The 19939-nt window shown below is 35.7% G+C and overlaps 1 protein-coding gene across 2 annotated transcripts in view; it reads right to left on the minus strand.

Moving 5' to 3' along the window:
• LOC142349618 (protein FRG1-like) overlaps nucleotides 1-19939 on the minus strand; it is a 281897-nt gene that overhangs the window by 185041 nt on the left and 76917 nt on the right. The gene's annotated exons all lie outside the window — the stretch shown is intronic.

The raw sequence follows: 19939 nt of genomic DNA on the forward strand, positions 1-19939 counted from the left end.
ATTAAGTTTCGCAAGTTTAGAGCAAAAGAACAAACGCCAGGAATACATGACGAAAAATGTGAAACTGATTGACAGACGAGGTTGTATCGAAACTCCACACGCATGTACCTCAAAGTACGACTGTTGTACAGGAGCCTGCTTTCGGTACGCACCTGGTCAAACATTTTGCCGAGATTTTGACCCAAAAACCAACAGATATATTTAATGGTGAAAAGGAAACGGCTGGTCTGAAACAAGGCGTGTGGGGATAGAAGGCAAAGTTTATGTCTTATTGAAGGCTGCGGTTTTAATGTAAAGTGACAGCTTCTAATTTAAAGATATCAACAAATGCTCAATTGTTTTGCCCACAAAGTTTTGTACTAAAGAGAAAATATAAAAACTTTTTCTCTCCTTTTTCAAACCGGAAGATTTTTGAGCTTCTGTTTGTTGTCACAGCCAATAAGATGCAAAAACTGTTCTGTGGTTTCGCTTCATTTATGAGACAAAAACAGCATGACCTATCAATATTCTGTACACCTCTTTGCTTCCGCAATCAGTTCATTTTGTCATAGTTACTGTCAAGGAAACTCTTTTAATACTAAAAAACTTCCAATTGTCCATTCTCTCATAGTTATGAACAAAAGGGAACTCAAAGACCTAGTTGGCAGAAAACAGTTTTCTTTAGGTTTAAGTAACTGCATCGGTGATCACATTAGAAGACGATAATACAAAAAAAATAGGCTTTTGTAGATATTTTGTATAATAAGTACACCATAAAAACTCTTTGAGTTATCAGATCACAGCAGGGAATCTTTATCATTGAAAACACAACATTCGAAATACGTAGCCAACAAAATGTATGCTATGATAAGTTTTTAAAGAAAGTTTACGGATATTAGGTTAATGCCCGGAGCTAGCCCTCATAGCATTTCAGCAATGATTCATTGTATTCGAAGTTTACCAATCGCTGAACCATAGTAATCCACGTTTTGCAATGCTAAACATTGCATCAGAATTCTACTGTATATCTGAGCAGAATGGCTTGTGTTTTGCTGTATATCTGAGCAGAATGGCTCGTGTTCTGCTGTATATTTGAGCAGAATGGCTCGTGTTCTGCTGTATATATGAGCAGAATGGCTCGTGTTCTGCCGTATTGCTGAATAGTATGGCTCGTGTTCTGCTGTATTACTGAATAGTGTGGCTCGTGTTATGCTGAATATCATCTTATAGCAGTATAAACAGAGCAAATTCAGAGGGAAAACATTGTTAATGAAATTTTGGAAAATCTTTCATGTGAAATTCAAATCTGAATTAAAAATGGCCGCCCCCGGTTGCTTTTTCAGAAACGCAATTAATTGTAATGTTACTCTTCTTTAACCCACGTTTGAGCAGATGGTGGAGGGGGGGGGGGGGTGTTTGTGAGGTGCCCCCCGATCTTTCGCATTATAGACCCCCTTTCATTTACTAATAATCCCGGATCTTTTCCGTTTGTGCCCCCCCAGCTTAGTGGGCCCATATTATTTGCACCCCCCCCGACGCACGTGCCATATTTTCACATAATGACTTACTATGTAATGGCACGTGCTCTGTAACTGGGGGCGCATAACATAAGAATTCATTAGATCAAATTCATTTTTCTATCGTTCATTTTTATTTTGCCATAATATTAATTCTCTTCAATTTCAAAAGTTGCAACATAAAAGTTCATTAGGTCAAATTCATTTTTCTATTATTCAATTTTATTTTGCCATAATATTAATTCTCTTCAATTTCAAAAGTTGCAACATAAAAGCTCACTAGGTCAAATTCTTTTTTCTAATGTTCACTTTTATTTTGCCATAATATTAATTCTCTTCAATTTCAAATGTTGCAACATAAAAGTTCATTAGGTCAAATTCATTTTTCTATTATTCACTTTTATTTTGCCATAATATTAATTCTCTTCAATTTCAAAAGTTGCAACATAAAAGCTCACTAGGTCAAATTCTTTTTTCTAATGTTCACTTTTATTTTGCCATAATATTAATTCTCTTCAATTTCAAAAGTTGCAAAATAAAAGTTCATTAGGTCAATTTCATGATTCTATTGTTCACTTTTATTTTGTCATGATATTAATTCTATTCAATTGCAAAAGTTGCAACATAAAAGTTCATTAGGTCAAATTCATTTTTCTATTGTTCACTTTTATTTTGCCATAATATTAATTCTCTTCAATTTCAAAAGTTGCAACATAAAAGCTCACTAGGTCAAATTCTTTTTTCTAATGTTCACTTTTATTTTGCCATAATATTAATTCTCTTCAATTTCAAAAGTTGCAAAATAAAAGTTCATTAGGTCAATTTCATGATTCTATTGTTCACTTTTATTTTGCCATTATATTAATTCTCTTCAAATTCAAAAGTTGCAACATGAAAGGTCATTAGGTCAAATTCATTTTTCTATTGTTCACTTTTATTTTGCTATAATATTAATTCTCTTCAATTTCTAAAAAATTGCAACATAAAAGTTCATTAAGTCAAATTCATTTTTCCATTTTTCACTTTTATTTTGCCATATTATTAATTCTCTTCGTTTTCAAAAGTTGCATTATAATGAAATTTTTTATTAACGTTGATGGTTCCAATTTTGCTTGCGGACCAATTAAGTTTCGCAAGTTTAGAGCAAAAGAACAAACGCCAAGAAAACATGACGAAAAATGTGAAACTGATTGACAGACGAGATTGTATCGAAACTCCACACGCATGTACCTCAAAGTATGACTGTTGAACTGGAGCTTGCTTTCGGTTCGCACCTGGTGAAACATTTTGCCGAGATTTTGACCCAAAAACCAACAGATATATTTAATGGTGAAAAGGAAACGGCTGGTCTAAAACATAGCGTGTGGGGATAGAAGGCAAAGTTTATGTCTTATTGAAAGCTGCGGTTTTAAGGTAAAGTGACAGCTTCTGATTTAAAGATATCAACAAATGCTCAATTGTTTTGCCCACAAAGTTTTGCACTAAAGAGAAAATATAAAAACTTTTTCTCTCCTTTTTCAAACCGGAAGATTTTTGAGCTTCTGTTTGTTGTCACAGCCAATAAGATGCAAAAACTGTTTTGTGGTTTCGCTTCATTTATGAGACAAAAACAGCATGACCTATCAATATTCTGTACACCTCTTTGCTTCCGCAATCAAATCATTTTGTCATAGTTACTGTCAAGGAAACTGTTTTAATACTAAAAAAATTCCCATTGCCCATTCTCTCATAGTTATCAACAAAAGGGAACTCAAAGACCTAGTTGGCAGAAAACAGTTTTCTTTAGGTTTAAGTAACTGCATCGGTGATCACATTAGAAGACGATAATACAAAAAAATAGGCTTTTGTAGATATTTTGTATAATAAGTACACCATAAAACTCTTTGAGTTATCAGATCACAGCAGGAAATCTTTATCAATGAAAACACAACATTCGAAATACATAGCCAACAAAATGTTTGCTAGGATAAATTTTAAAAGAAACTTTACGGATATTAGGTTAATGCCCGGAGCTAGCCCTCATAGCATTTCAGCAATGATTCATTGTATTCGATGTTTACCAATCGCTGAAACATAGTATTCCACGTTTTGCAATGCTAAACATTGCATCAGAATTCTACTGTAAATCTGAGCAGAATGGCTTGTGTTCTGCTGTATATCTGAGCAGAATGGCTCGTGTTCTGCTGTATATTTGAGCAGAATGGCTTGTTTTCTGCCCTATTGCTGAATGGAATGGCTCGTGTTCTGCTGTATTACTGAATAGTATGACTCGTGTTGTGCTGAATATCATCTTATAGCAGTATAAACAGAGCGAATTCGGAGGGAAGACATTGTTTATGAAATTTTGGAAAATCTTTCATGTGAAACTCAAATCTGATTTCAAAATGGCCGCCCCCGGTTGCTTTTTCAGAAACGCAATTAATTGTAATGTTACTCTTGTTTAACCCACGTTTGAGCAGATGGTGGAGGGGGGGGGGGGTGTTTGTGAGGTGCCCCCCGATCTTTCGCATTATAGACGCCCTTTCATTTACTAATAATCCCGGATCTTTTCCGTTTGTGCCCCCCCGCTTAGTGGGCCCATGTTATTTGCAACCCCCCCCCCCCCCGACGCACGTGCCATATTTTCACATAATGATTTACTATGTAATGGCACGTGCTCTGTAACTGGGGGGCGCATAACGTACTGGGGACACAAACAGAATTGATCCGTTATCCCTAATCTCTGTCTCTCTCTCTCATTCATTCATTCGTTCTCTGCTATCCTCATCTCGCAATACCCCCTTCTTCTCCCCCACCCCTGTTGACAAAAATGGCTAGTTCACTGTTTGGTTTCCAAATACACTTTTATCTGATTCGAGAATGATATTCCAGGTGTTCGATCAGCCAACAGAGCTTTCAAAATTTGTGAGTGACTGGGTTGCCGCGGGCGCGACAATTCGTCCTGCTGTTCCCAGCACGTGAATACGTTGTGTGATCCATTAGAACACAAAGAAAGCTCAATTAAGATTTTTGAACGCATAGTCATTGTAGCCGATGGATAGATAGATGATACTTGATGATTGATAGAATGATGATAAGATGAACGATGATGAAAGAATGACAGAATCAAAGATGATGCTGATGATAATTACAATTATAATTGATCATATTTTCAGATCAGATCTGCTTGATTAAAACGTCTGTAAACATTCCGATGGAAAACCGAATAGTAAATGTTTATTCATCACAGGAATTAACACAGGAAACTGCCAGTGGATCAAATGCCGTAATCGAACAGGGTGGGAACCCGAACGAAGTTGTTAGTTCTTTTTTGTTGCTTGATTTTTAAGATACAAGTTTAATGTACTTGGCGCCAGTCTATCTTTTTGTTTCCTGTCCCGCTGTATAATTTGGAACTAAAAGTTATACGGAAGATTTGGTTCCGCTAGAGTTTGACAAATATGATCTTTCGCATTATAGCCCCCCACGCGGGTCTTTCGCATTAAAACTCCCGGTCTTTCCCATTATAGACCCCGGTCTTTCCTATTATAGCCCCCAACCCCCGGTCTTTCGCATTATAACCCCCCGGTCTTTCCCATTACAGCCCCCCCACCAGTTTTTCCCATTATAGCCCCCACCCCCGGTCTTTTGCATTATAGCCCCCACCCTACAACCCCAGCTTAGTAGTCCGAGATCCAATACCCCCTCCATCCTCCTCCTCAACCATAGAACACGCGCCATCATATTCAGACAGACCATAGAACATGCGTCATAAAATTCAGACTGAGCATAGAACATGAGCCATAATATTCAGACAGGCCATAAACATGCGCCATAATATTCAGACTGAGCATAGAACATGCGCCATAAGATTCAGACTGAGCATAAAACATGCGCCATAAGATTCCGACTCAGCACAGAACATGAGCCATAAAATTCAGACTGGCCATAGAACATGCGCCATAATTTTCAGACTGAGCTTAGAACATGCGCCATAAGATTCAAACTGAGCATAGAACATGCGCCACAAGGTTCAGACTGAGCATAGAACATGCGCCATAATATTCAGACTGAGCATAGAACATGCGCCATAAGGTTCAAACTGAGCATAGAACATTCGCCACAAGGTTCAGACTGAGCATAGAACTTGCGCCATAAGATTCAGACTGAGCATAGAACAAGCGCTATAATATTCAGGCTGGCCATAGAACATGCACCATAATGTTCAGGGTAACAGAAGAGTAAAAGCCGTAATGTTCAGGGTAACAGAAGAATAAAAGCCATAATGTAGGTTAGTATTCATAATGAACATACTATAAGATGTCATGACCAGTGTTCTGTGCATTCTGGAAGATATAATGGAAAAATCATGATTCAGTTCTTTCCCCCCACCGGTTTTTTCCTATTTAGCCCCCACCCCCGGTCTTTTGCATTATAGCCCCCACCCCACAACCCCAGCTTAGTAGTCCGAGATCCAATACCTCCTCCATCCTCCTCCTCAACCATAAAACACGCGCCATGATATTCAGACTGACCATAGAACATGCGCCATAATATTCAGACTGAGCATAGAACATGAGCCATAATATTCAGACTGGCCATAAACATGCGCCATAATATTCAGACTGAGCATAGAACATGCGCCATAAGATTCAGACTGAGCATAGAACATGCGCCATAAGATTCCGACTCAGCATAGAACATGAGCCATAATATTCAGACTGGCCATAGAACATGCGCCATAATGTTCAGGGTAACAGAAGAGTAAAAGCCGTAATGTTCAGGGTAACAGAAGAATAAAAGCCATAATGTAGGTTAGTATTCATAATGAACATACTATAAGATGTCATGACCAGTGTTCTGTGCATTCTGGAAGATATAATGGAAAAATCATGATTCAGTTCTTTCCCCCCACCGGTTTTTCCCATTTAGCCCCCACCCCCGGTCTTTTGCATTATAGCCCCCACACCACAACCCCAGCTTAGTAGTCCGAGATCCAATACCTCCTCCATCCTCCTCCTCAACCATAAAACACGCGCCATGATATTCAGACTGACCATAGAACATGCGCCATAATATTCAGACTGAGCATAGAACAAGCGCTATAATATTCAGGCTGGCCATAGAACATGCACCATAATGTTCAGGGTAACAGAAGAGTAAAAGCCGTAATGTTCAGGGTAACAGAAGAATAAAAGCCATAATGTAGGTTAGTATTCATAATGAACATACTATAAGATGTCATGACCAGTGTTCTGTGCATTCTGGAAGATATAATGGAAAAATCATGATTCAGTTCTTTCCCCCCACCGGTTTTTTCCTATTTAGCCCCCACCCCCGGTCTTTTGCATTATAGCCCCCACCCCACAACCCCAGCTTAGTAGTCCGAGATCCAATACCTCCTCCATCCTCCTCCTCAACCATAAAACACGCGCCATGATATTCAGACTGACCATAGAACATGCGCCATAATATTCAGACTGAGCATAGAACATGAGCCATAATATTCAGACTGGCCATAAACATGCGCCATAATATTCAGACTGAGCATAGAACATGCGCCATAAGATTCAGACTGAGCATAGAACATGCGCCATAAGATTCCGACTCAGCATAGAACATGAGCCATAATATTCAGACTGGCCATAGAACATGCGCCATAATGTTCAGGGTAACAGAAGAGTAAAAGCCGTAATGTTCAGGGTAACAGAAGAATAAAAGCCATAATGTAGGTTAGTATTCATAATGAACATACTATAAGATGTCATGACCAGTGTTCTGTGCATTCTGGAAGATATAATGGAAAAATCATGATTCAGTTCTTTCCCCCCACCGGTTTTTCCCATTTAGCCCCCACCCCCGGTCTTTTGCATTATAGCCCCCACACCACAACCCCAGCTTAGTAGTCCGAGATCCAATACCTCCTCCATCCTCCTCCTCAACCATAAAACACGCGCCATGATATTCAGACTGACCATAGAACATGCGCCATAATATTCAGACTGAGCACAGAACATGAGCCATAATATTCAGACTGGCCATAAACATGCGCCATAATATTCAGACTGAGCATAGAACATGCGCCATAAGATTCAGACTGAGCATAGAACATGCGCCATAAGATTCCGACTCAGCATAGAACATGAGCCATAATATTCAGACTGGCCATAGAACATGCGCCATTATTTTCAGACTGAGCATAGAACATGCGCCATAAGATTCACACTGAGCATAGAACATGCGCCACAAGGTTCAGACTGAGCATAGAACATGCGCCTTAATATTCAGACTGAGCATAGAACATGCGCCATAAGATTCAAACTGAGCATAGAACATGCGCCACAAGGTTCAGACTGAGCATATAACATGCGCCATAAGATTCAGACCGAGCATAGAACAAGCGCTGTAATATTCAGGCTGGCCATAGAACATGCACCATAATGTTCAGGGTAAAAGAAGAGTAAAAGCCGTAATGTTCAGGGTAACAGAAGAATAAAAGCCATAATGTAGTTTAGTATTCATAATGAACATATTATAAGATGTCATGACCAGTGTTCTGTGCATTCTGGAAGATATAATGGAAAAATCATGATTCAGTTCTGAAGTGTTATGACACTCAAGTCCGCGTGGTCCATGAGTAGAAGAAATGAGTTTTAGTTTGAAAAAAGTGAACAGCAAAATCAAAAATAACAAAGCGTACTTTTGATCAAGAAGCCACTGGCTCACATTGTTTGCAAAGAATATTTAAACAGATAAAACAGATAAGTATCCGATGTAGATGACGTTCGGCCGTTGTGATGGCTCTTCTGGTTAAAAAGTAGTGTTGTTTGATTTAATTATCCAATTTGTTTTAACTGTTCAAGGGGATTGTGATTCCTTTTTACAAATTTAGGCGTAAAAAGGGGGCAATACTGGAAAATTCTAGCTTTAAGTTTCTCTGTAAGGGAAAAAATTGTGTTTTATAGGATTTTATTTACGGTTAGAGTTTGTTAACTGGTCAAACCTTTTGGAGCAGACCCATTGCGGGATTCTTTTGTAGCCTTATGGAATAAAGGTTTCGAAAACATGTTTCTGCGCGCAAAAGAGACTTACCTAGTTCTCTCAGATAACCGTCTCAGTAAAACATTGAAGGCATACTTCATTTAAAACAACGTAAAATTTAGTTTACACTGGCGTCAAGGTGCTGGTTATCAACATGGTGTATTCAACTGTAACTACAGGACTGACTGAAATCAGCGGTACAAGCACTATATAGAAGAATACAGAGTCTTCTCAGTCGTCGATTGGTTGGTGGTGTACTTTCAGTGTTTCATCTACCACAGAAAATTGGTGAGCCAATTTTTTTTCAAGCTGTCAATTTGGATGAATTCCTTTCCAGCTCCTTGAGTAGCAATAATCGAACAATGTTAGATTTTTGGAAGGAAAACTAATGGTTGATGCTGAAAATAAATTAACCTGTCAAATATAAACTAAATTCATTCAAAATTGCCTCAAATATTTAATTTCTGGAGGAATGAAATTTAAATATTTTGAGGCATTTTTGTTCAAATTAACAAAATGATTATTTAAACGTGGTCTAAGTACATTGTTCGTTGTCTAAAGGGAACAAAAAAATTGAAACATTTGGATTCTTAACGTTATTTTTGCTAGAAAATATCGAATAAAATCACTTCAATTGAAATAGAGAACCTTTAAACAGCTAATTGAAATGAATTAGGCTTGACATTGTTTCTGATGGTAGATATTTAACCAAATAACAGATATTTAAACCAATTTGAATGGCCAGATAAAGTAACTTGTTATTTTCAGATAAGATCAAATATCCTCTACTTGACATTTGGCCATATGAAGAGGCCAGATAGATTTTTGCATCTCCTGAGGTCACTGAACATGATGAGAGATGATGTCAAAAAGGGTCTGGTGAAATTCATGGAACACGTGAAAGGCTTCAGCAAGGACAGAATCGGAAACGGAGACGAGAAGCTTCTCAAAGCCCGAGCAGAGCATCCACAAGGAAGCTAGATAGCTTCTCAGAAATATCACCACTTTATAATTAATGTGAAGAAAGCAAAAATTGAAAAGATCGATTCCGAAAGCTCCCTGAGGAAAGTTAACTGCAGAGGTGTCACCAATTTGAATATTTATTTTGAGTCTGAAGATTTTTCTTAGTGTTTTGTTATATCTGGTATTTTATTATTTCTTTTTGCAAGGAACCTTCTGCTTTAGAAAAATTGTTTTTATATCAGTAAGGACCACTTAGCGAGTTGATTGAGTAATTTGGAAACATTTAGTTTGATCAAACGTGAAAGAATGAGTTTGGTCAAACTTCGCTCAAACCCGGGCCGAGGTGTCAGAGCTAAAAAACGCAAAATTATGTAAGATTGGCGTTGAATGCGTTGAATTTATGTAAGATCTACGCTTGAGCGTAGATCTTACATAAATTCAACGCATTCAACGCCAATCTTACATAATTTTGCGTTGAATTTTGGCGTAGATCTTACATAAATTCAACGCATTCATCGCCAATCTTACATAATTTTGCGTTGAATTTTGGCGTAGATCTTACATATTTAGAGCGTTCAATTTTAGCGTAGATCTTACATATTTAGCGTTGAATTTAGCGTAGATCTTACATAAATTCAACGCATTCACAACGCCAATCTTACATAATTTTGCGTTGAATTTTGGCGTAGATCTTACATATTTAGCGTTGAATTTTAGCGTAGATCTTACATATTTAGCGTTGAATTTAGCGTAGATCTTACATAAATTCAACGCATTCAACGCCAATCTTACATATTTTGCGTTGAAAATTGGCGTAGATCTTACATATTCAGCGTTGAATTTTAGCGTAGACCTTACATATTTAGCGTTGAATTTAGCGTAGATCTTACATGAATTCAACGCATTCAACGCCAATCTTACATAATTTTGCGTTGAATTTTGGCGTAGATCTTACATATTTAGCGTTGAATTTTAGCGTAGATCTTACATTTTTAGCGTTGTATTTAGCGTAGATCGTACATAAATTCAACGCTTTCAACACCACTCTTACATATTTTGCGTAGAATTTTGGCTGAGATCTTACAAATTTAAGGTTGAATTTTTTGAATTCCATTTCAGACCACTTTATGATTTCAAAAGTTTTTCAAGTTTTTTTTCAAAAAGTCAATTTTTTCACTGTTTCGACTCCGATACTTCACAGGTGAAAAAGCGAAGTCATCAAAAAAACCACTCTTTAGTGCTCTTTTATAGTTCAAAAACCAAGTTTTTTTTCGAAAAATTAATTTTTTTACTGTTTCGACCCCTATACTGCACAATTGAGAAAAATGAAGTCAGCAAAAAATAACCGTTTGCTCTCTTACGGTGCAAAAACCATTTCAGACCATTTTGGGAATTCAAATTTTTTTCAAAACTTTAAAAAAAATTTAAATTTTTTCCAATACTTCTCACATGATAAATGCGTTGAATACGTTGAAATTATGTAAGATCTCGGCAAAATTCAACGAAAAATATGTAAGATCTAGGCTAAATTCAACGAAATATATGCAAGTTCTACGCTAAATTCAATGCAAAATATGTAAGGTCTACGCTAAAATCAACGCAAAATATGTAAGATCTACGCTAAATTCAACTCAAAATATGTAAGATCTACGCTTTATAAGGATTGCGGCTCTTAAGGAAACCAAGGTACGGTGGCGCAAAGGTAGAAGAGGCGACAAGTAAACAGGAGGTCAGTGGTTCGAGTCCCATACCCAGAATTCTACGCGTTGATTTTTTGTAAGATCAACGCTAAATTCAACGCAAAAATATGTAAGATCTATGCTAAATTCAACGCTAATTATGTAAGATCTACGCTAAATTCAACGCTAAATATGTAAGATCAGCGGCAACTAGCGTTGACAAGTTGGAAAATTCACCGCCATTTCTTACATAATTTTGCGCTGAATGCGTTGAATTTTTGTCTTTAAATTCAACGCATTCAACGCAAAATTATGTAAGAAAATTGCGGTGAATTTTCCGACTTGTCAACGCTAGTTGCCGCTGATCTTACATAATTTTGGCCAAATTCCTCGGCCCGGGAACTCTCGTCTGATCAAAATCATAAATATCTGATCATAGCAGGTTTTCATAATGTATGATAATGTCAAAACAGAGAGATTGAAATACCCCATCAGCAAAATAAAAATTCGCAAGTAACCAACAGTCCAGCAAAAGTTTTAAACTAACCCAACGGCCGCAGTTCGATATTGGCCAAACGGAAGGCGTGATCGACACTTTTTTCAGTTTTGTTGCACCGGTCCCCAAGCCATGACCGAAGTGGACCAGGAAAAAGCTTGCCTTGCCTCTGGTAGCTCATTCTAGTTTTCGTCAATGCTGAAATAAAAAATTTTCCAGGCTGACATCCCAGAACAAAAGTCGATATGTCCGCAATTTTATCGTTTAATGTTCAAGTTATAATGCAGTTTTTGTTTTTGTTTTTATTTGCCATTCTTTTTTGAAGTCGTAAGACAAATTCTTGATGATTGCCGGTCCTAGCGCGGAGGTGTTGATAAAGAGAGGCCGGTGTTGATAAAGAGAGCGCGGTGGTGTAGCTAAAAATTTTCATGACACTGAAATCAAATGTTTCAGCATAAAGTTTAAAATCCAATTAGTATAAACGTTTACTTGTCGCCAAATTCCACAGTGTAGAAACCTTACCAACCATACAAAATGACCCCTGATCAGACGATCTTCGAGCGCACAAGTGTTCCCGGTGCGCTCGATTTACACGGTCTGGAAAAGACTTCAAACGCATTTTAGTCTATACAATGGTCTGGAACTTGTATGATCAGAGGTTATTTCGGTCTGGGAGGGTCTAATTAAAAACAGTTACGAGCGCACACTAATCTGATCAGAGGAGGTTTCGAGCGCACTTTTGTCTGATCAGAGGGCGTTTCCAACGCACGATATTCTGTTCACAGGTTGTTTTGCACGCACGATAGTCCAATCACGGGACGTTTCGAGAGCTAAAATAGGTATAATAGGTAAAATACTGTCGCAAAAAATCCGCAGTTGGGCAAACGATCAACTTCTTGAGATTTTGTAGTATGTTTTGGGTGTGCTCCTCTCCTCCTTCTCTCAATTCGGCTGGGGACCAGCTTGTGCGAAGTTACACACAAACAACTATAATAGAGTTTGAAATAAGCACTAATTTCTGTTGCATCAATTAGATTTGTATCCATTGATTGTGAATATAAAACTCTATCTATGTTTTATTCAATTGGTGATGCTTCTAAAGAAGTACTTGATTCTGTGGTTTTAGTGAACGTAAATGGATGGTTTTCTGAATTTTGGTTTCGCAATGTGATTTGAGGTTGATCAATTTTCAGTTTTGTTTAAATTCCGATGGTACACCTGTGATACATACATATTTTTCTGGAAACCAATACGGATCATAGAAATATTTTAGTACTTCTGGCAATTTTGAAGTTATATTGTGACATATTTCAGCAATATATTTTGTGCCTGAAAAAACGTGCCGGAACAATACTTTTCCAAAAACATTTTGTGCCGGAACAAGACTTTTCCAAAAACATTTTAAATGTCATGGTAAGAGTTTGAGTTTATCTAATGTGTCTACGTTTGATAGATCATCTGAATCATGTACTGAGCTCAGAAAGGTTTTCATTAAATAATTAGAGTTTGTATTCTGCCCATTTTATGTGCCTTTTACGATCCTGATTGTGCTGCGGCTGCGTTGAATGCGGTGCAGATCGTTTTTAATTTTTCAAATACCGATTTTACAAGTCCATATACTCTGTCAGCAGTGCGTATTTCATAGTACAATCCTCGTAAAATTTTGAATTGGGTATGTGATAACAAGTGAAATAGTGGATCAGAAAAAAGAAAAGTATGTCTAACCGTGATTGAATCACGAATAAAAATGTTTTGGCTTTCGTTATTTGTTTTCCAAAGATTTTAATGATATAGGATAGAAAATATGTACGGGAAAATTGCGATTACTTTTCTGGCAGTGGGAGAAGAGGTGTTGCTGTTTACTGAAGTAGATAGTTTTGAGTTGAAATGCTGTGAAGAAAGAAGTTTAACTCATCCGCATTTTAAATTGTGTAAAATCAAAAGGGATAAGTATCCGATGCCAACCGTACAAGCACTACATATTATATATATATATATATATATATATATATATATATATATATAACATATATATAAAGAATAGAAGCTTCTCATTCTGTGATTGGTTGGTGGTGTGCATTCAGTATTTCATCTGCTACAAATTTTTGATGAACTAATTTCTTTTCAAGCTGTCATTTTGGATGAATTTTTTATTCAACTCCATAAGTAGCAATAATCGAACATAAAAAAGAATGAAATTGCATCAAACATTCAATTTTGGGATGACTTAATTTGCTTTTTTTGATTCAAATTCATTCAAATTTAAACAATGATTGTTGAAACGTGATCTAAATACATTGTTCGTTATCTAAAGAGAACAAAAATTGTATAACAATTGGAATCTCAACGTTCCTTTTGCTAAATAATATCAAATGAAAACAATACAACTTAAATAAAATTAAGCTTGTCATTGTTTCTGATAGTAGATAGTTAACCAAATAACCGATATTTAGTCCTGGTTATGTTAAATATTGTTTTTTTTCTTGGTTTTTGGAGCTTCTTTAACAAACTCCAGTTTTCAAAAAGTGGTTTCTCGCGTTTGTTTTTTTTTTCACTGAGAGAAAACTTCGTAAGTGTAATTCTAAAACTTCTAATGTCTATGCCATTATTTGAAATTGCACCCAAAAAAATTTTTTATTGTAACGTGTTCTTTGTCTTTCAATTCTTCCTTGTGAAATTTTGATTGAGTGCATTGAACTGGCGTTTTTCCTAACTTTCTGTGATATTGTTAAAATCAACAGTTTTGTAATGAAAAATCTCCACTGGAAACGAATTTGAAGTTTGACTGTTATTTAAAAATCGGGCAGTTTTAAAATTAAAATAAGAGGTTTCTTTTACCGCTAATTTTCAATTTTTGCAATTCTTACCTGTGAAATACAGTAATGCCAATATAATTGACCAATTTTTAACCCCAATGTACAACCTAATGCAGCCAGAGTACTGTTTTCCTAGACCAAATTTGTTCATTTAAGTTTTTTTTACGCAGAGAGGAAAAATTTTAATATTTGGTAAGCCATTAGAAAACTCGGAGTCCATTACTGTTAAGATTTTTTGTTTTTTCATATTTTGTGTATATTTTTAACATAATTTTCCTTTTTCACTTATTTGTTCGCTTCAAAATACGCTATTAAATATTGAAAAAAGATAGACAAACCGGAAAAATTTGAAATCATTGTGTTTCAAACAGATGAAAAGAAGAGTTCATAAAAAGATTCAAATAGCATAAAACAAAATCGGTAAGTATCTTGGGCAGGTTGAATACATTTAAAAGATAATCTCACAAAATGGATCCTCCAGATCTAAAACAAACTTTTGATCAGAAAAAATGATATTGTATTGCGTCTAAGCACTACAGAAGACTTCGATGACCTTCCAAATCAATGAGAATCTGTTTTTAACAATGTCTAATAATAGCAGTTATTATGGGAACTGACAATTGTCTAACTTGAGGAAAAGTTTTCTCCAAAGAAGATTCCTGAACTGCTCTCGCATAGCACTTGCTCATAATGTTTTTGGTTAAATATTTCATCCATCCTCTCTTTTATAAAGGCTTCAAATAATTGAATTTTTTAACAGTTTCAAAACAATCATTAGCAAAGATTGTCAAAATCTGAGACTTTTCACTGAGCTCACCTTTGAACGCAGCTAAAATTCTAGTTTTTTCCCAGCTCTTCGCCTGTTTTTTCTGCATGTAAGCGTCAAAAGTTTTTTTAGGATTTAGATTATTCTTGCTCTTTTGAAAGCAATTCTGTTTTGTTTTTCAACTTTCAGTAAAAAAAAGTTTTCTTTCAGAGAGAAGGTTCAAATTTTTCTCCTCCGTCTGTTGTGATTTTAGGGAGAGAGTGGCGGTGTAATTTAGTGAAATGCACTTTTGTTGAGACGATTATTTATTCTCGAACATATGCTGCCTGCTATTGATGCTGTTCTAACTCGATCTTTTTCATGTTCAGGACAAAAAGGGTTTCTATTCATTTTATTCTGTGATTCTAGCACGGTACCCGGACTTGAGTCTCAGAGCATTTCAGCGCTGAACCAGCACATTTCAATTGTAAAAACTTAATACAGTTCTGAAACATTGCATCTCCAGAATATTTTAAATTTCTTTATGTAAGTTCTTCTTCATTATGATTATATTAAGGCCATGGAGTTAGCCCAGGCTAAACTTATCCTGTACAGTTTGAAAATTACTCATACCCCAAAATTAAGTATGAGCAGAGTAATGTCATACTTTTGTAGCTTATAACTGGTAATTACTATATTAGCATACACACTACTTGTATATAAGCTAGTTTTTAGGCATTTACTACAAAGCCCATTTAGCTTAGTGGTTACGACTGGCTACGCCAATTAGATGTTACAAGTACCCACGCGGAAGTTCGAATCGCATATAAGTCAAACCTTGTTGGCCGGAGTTAAGCTGAGCATATTATTTTTCATGAAGTAAATTTTACACCAAAATCAAGACTGTCCCGTGTAAATTGGGACATGAACAGAGTACTGGCCATCCTAAAAAAACAGAATGTCTCTATACTGATTCAGCGCCGATTTACTCTGCCACCAACCTCCGGGTAGAAAAAATCAGATAAAACACTATCTGAGAAATCTGTTGATTTAGATAAAAACAAGGAAAACAACCTTATGAGACTCAAATAAATAAGAAAATGCTCATATCACTTTAATATTTACAAATACGTTACTACATCTCGCTGTGCAACTTATTCACAAAACACGTTTAAAACAAATCAGATGGTAGGTATATGCCATCTGTCAAGCAAAAATATTTTTTTTATAATAAATGAAATGTATTACTTATTTTTCATTATAAACTATTGCTCTAAGAAATTAAATTTCAAAATTATGTAAGAAGCCGTTATTTGTTGCTTTTTTCACAAAAATAATTTCCGGGTTATTGTGTATAATTCATTTTTATCTTTTCACTAGATAATAGAGTTCATAAGACTTATTTATTGCACTAAGCCTCTCTTTGTATTGACTAGCAAAACCAAAAGTAGCCGACTCCAATAGTTTTACTCATTTGTCCGTTTTTTTTTCGGTTATGTTGTGCCTTAATTTTGCTGAATCTGATTTTTTCGTTTGCATTCGAAATTTACACAGTGCACAATGTTTTCGTTGAAAGATTACAGATAAACGATCCCAAAGATTAAGTCTACGCAGTTATCGGTTAAACGCAAAAAATAATAATTGCTTGTTGTCAGAAATCTCAGAAATGTCAGAAAAACATAAAATGGTTTTATATCTGTTGGTAGGCACGCTTTCACTTGTACTGGGAGCAAGAATAGCTTCAATTTAATCTCTGTAGGTCTGGCTGGTTACGCATATTTTATAGTTGCAAACTTCGATTAAGTTTTAGGCGTAAGATGGGTTACAACTCAATTTCCAAACGTACATTGCCAATCCTCATTGTCTATACTCATTCAGTTCCAATTGAAATAAACTGTAATCCAATGATATATAAGGATTCTGCCCCCGTTGTCATTTTACGAAAAAATTTTCTGTTCCTATTCAAACTTTTGAGGCAAATTTGAAATTCTTGTTCTGTGTTGATGCACAATTTTTGTGTTTCGGAGTCCTTTGAACAGTTTCCTTCAACTGGCATAAAATTATCTTAAAGTTGATAATTGTATTTGGAATACTCTGCCAAAAACGTGAAAAACAAAAATTTTCTTTACTCTGCAAACTCTAATGCAATTTCAACATAATTTTCTGCATATTCATATTGCTTTTTGATCTTTTTTTATTTCACGAGAGACAAAAAACAGGCCCAAACAGAGCCACAAAGACAAAACGCTCGAAAGTTTTAAATTTTCAAATTTTGAAAACTTAAGGAAACTTATTCGTTTTTGTAATTTAATGTCTCCACTCCAAACACTTTTGCTAAAAATTAAAAACTAGCTTGCAGGCCTTGAACAACCTTCATTAATAAAAAAAAGACAAGAGACAAGAGTCACAAATAGAACAATTGTCGAAAAAAAATAATTACTCAAAACTTGATAGAACTTTCTGGTTTTGATTTTCTCAAAATAACTAATGTATTGCTAAGTTATATCTAACAATACACCTCCAAGATTTCAAGATGTTTAATTAACCCGTTGGACTTGAAAAACACAAATTCACAAAATTTTCAAAAAAACTGAAAAAATTTCAAAACTTACTACACTTTTTGTGTTAAAGTTATTAACTACCAGGTTTGTTTCTACACATGTCTAATGAGTTTTCAAATAGTGCCACTCCTATCTTTCCAGAATGTCAAGAATAGCTTTAATTTTTTTGGCAAAAAATACTTCCTGCATTATAGTGCCCTCATTACATTTGTAGTGCGGAATTATTCAGCCAATTTGTCCACGATTTTCACAATTTTTGAGATTCATTCTTTTGTACAAATTTTGGGGCTATTTCCGGATTGGGTTTGTAATCTCAACACCCGGGTCGAGGTTTGGTGATGAATTTTTGTAGTGACATGTGGTGAAAATCAATAATTCTCACGACGGCGTTTTTTTATTTTTTTTTCGCTGTAAATGCGGTGAATCGCGGTGAATTATTTTTATTCAACGGAATTATTACAAAAACGAAAGTTCTGTACACGGGGTCGAACCTCTCACCTCGTGTATGTCTACAACTTCTTATTCCCCTGCGCCATCTATCACTTGCTTTTTTGATATTTCTTCTGAATTTAAACCAGATTCAATAAACGTTGGAAAATAAATGCAGTGAATTTTTTCTAAGAAAAGCGGCGAATTTCGCGGTGAATTTTTGTTAGAAATGAGGTAAAATGTTGTGAATTATTTTTTTCATCCCATTCACCTCAATCACCACTTTTCTTACAAAAATTCACCGCATTCACGGCATTTCTTACAAAAATTACCCAAAAACCTCGACCCGGACAGTCCCTGATTTAAGGAGAATACTGCGTTCCTTGCTTTTTAGATAATAAATTCTAACTCTTGGTAGCTAACGTTAGTTATGAGTTCATCTATGCTACTGTTATACAGCAAAGATAAAGAAGACGTTCGATAAAATCTGATATCACTGTTTCGTGTGAACTTAATGCTGATAGGAGTTAAGGTTATAATTATTAACTATCTAACTAATCGACTTTCAACTGGTTATGTTGACTGATTATTACATGTATGAAAAGATAACAGAATTGGTGCAAACTTAAACTTCATGTACGACTGTACTTGAAGTTTAAGTTTGCACCAATTCTATTATCTTTTCATACATGTAATAGTCAGTCAACATAACCAGTTGAAAGTCGATTAGTTAGATAGTTAATAATTATAACCTTAACTCCTATCAGCATTAAGTTCACACGAAACAGTGATATCAGATTTTATCGAACGTCTTCTTTATCTTTGCTGTATAACAGTAGCATAGATGAACTCATAACTAACATTAGCTATACAGATTACCACCTATATAGATGATAACCTATCTGATAAAAATCGCGCTTGTCAAGATTCACTTGCTTGCATACGTAAGACCGTATTATCTCGTAAAAAAAAAGAAAAATTTGAACTAAAATTTAATATTAGTAATTAGCCGGTGACTTTTCTCGATGGAGTTTGTAACAGTTCGATTCAGTATAAATCTTATCTCACGTATATTAATAACTTTGATTTAGCCACTGTCACATGATTATTTGATCTTCTTATTTTTAACTCCGAAAGTACAAGTTATAACTACTCGACTTTAGCGATTCTTGCGATTAGAGTTCAAATCAAACTTTAACTTATTCTTGTTCAAATTTAACAAAATGAGCTGCTCTGCTATCGACGAAACTTCTAACATTTTAAGCAAAAGTTACCAAGAATCTTTGAGGGGCAAAGTTAGTTCAACGAGGTATAAAATAGCCTTTCTCGGGTTTTTGGGATTCGCTCTCACTTATTCAATGCGGGCAAATATTAGCCTTGCAATTGTAGCAATGGTTAAAGAGCCAAAGGCAAAAGATGCCTCTCATAACAAGAATTGTCCATCTCTATCTAGAAACAAAACCGATGACTTCAAAAGCGAAACACAAATGGGGAGTTTTGATTGGACGACGACAGAGCAAGCGTCTTTATTGGGTGGTTTTTTCTACGGGTATTTATTCTTGCAAATTCCATGTGGTTATTTGACTTCCCTTTACGGTGGAAAATTCTTCTTTGGGTTTGGCATACTTTTCCGATCGATTTTGATAATGCTGAACCCGCCAGTGGCTTATTTAGGCGTTCATTGGTTGATTTCTGTGAAAGTTCTAGAAGGTGTGGTTGAGGGCGCGGTTTTGC

The sequence above is a fragment of the Convolutriloba macropyga genome, chromosome 11, assembly GCF_964194025.1.
Source record: "Convolutriloba macropyga chromosome 11, txConMacr16.3, whole genome shotgun sequence".
Lineage (NCBI taxonomy): Eukaryota > Metazoa > Xenacoelomorpha > Acoela > Convolutidae > Convolutriloba > Convolutriloba macropyga.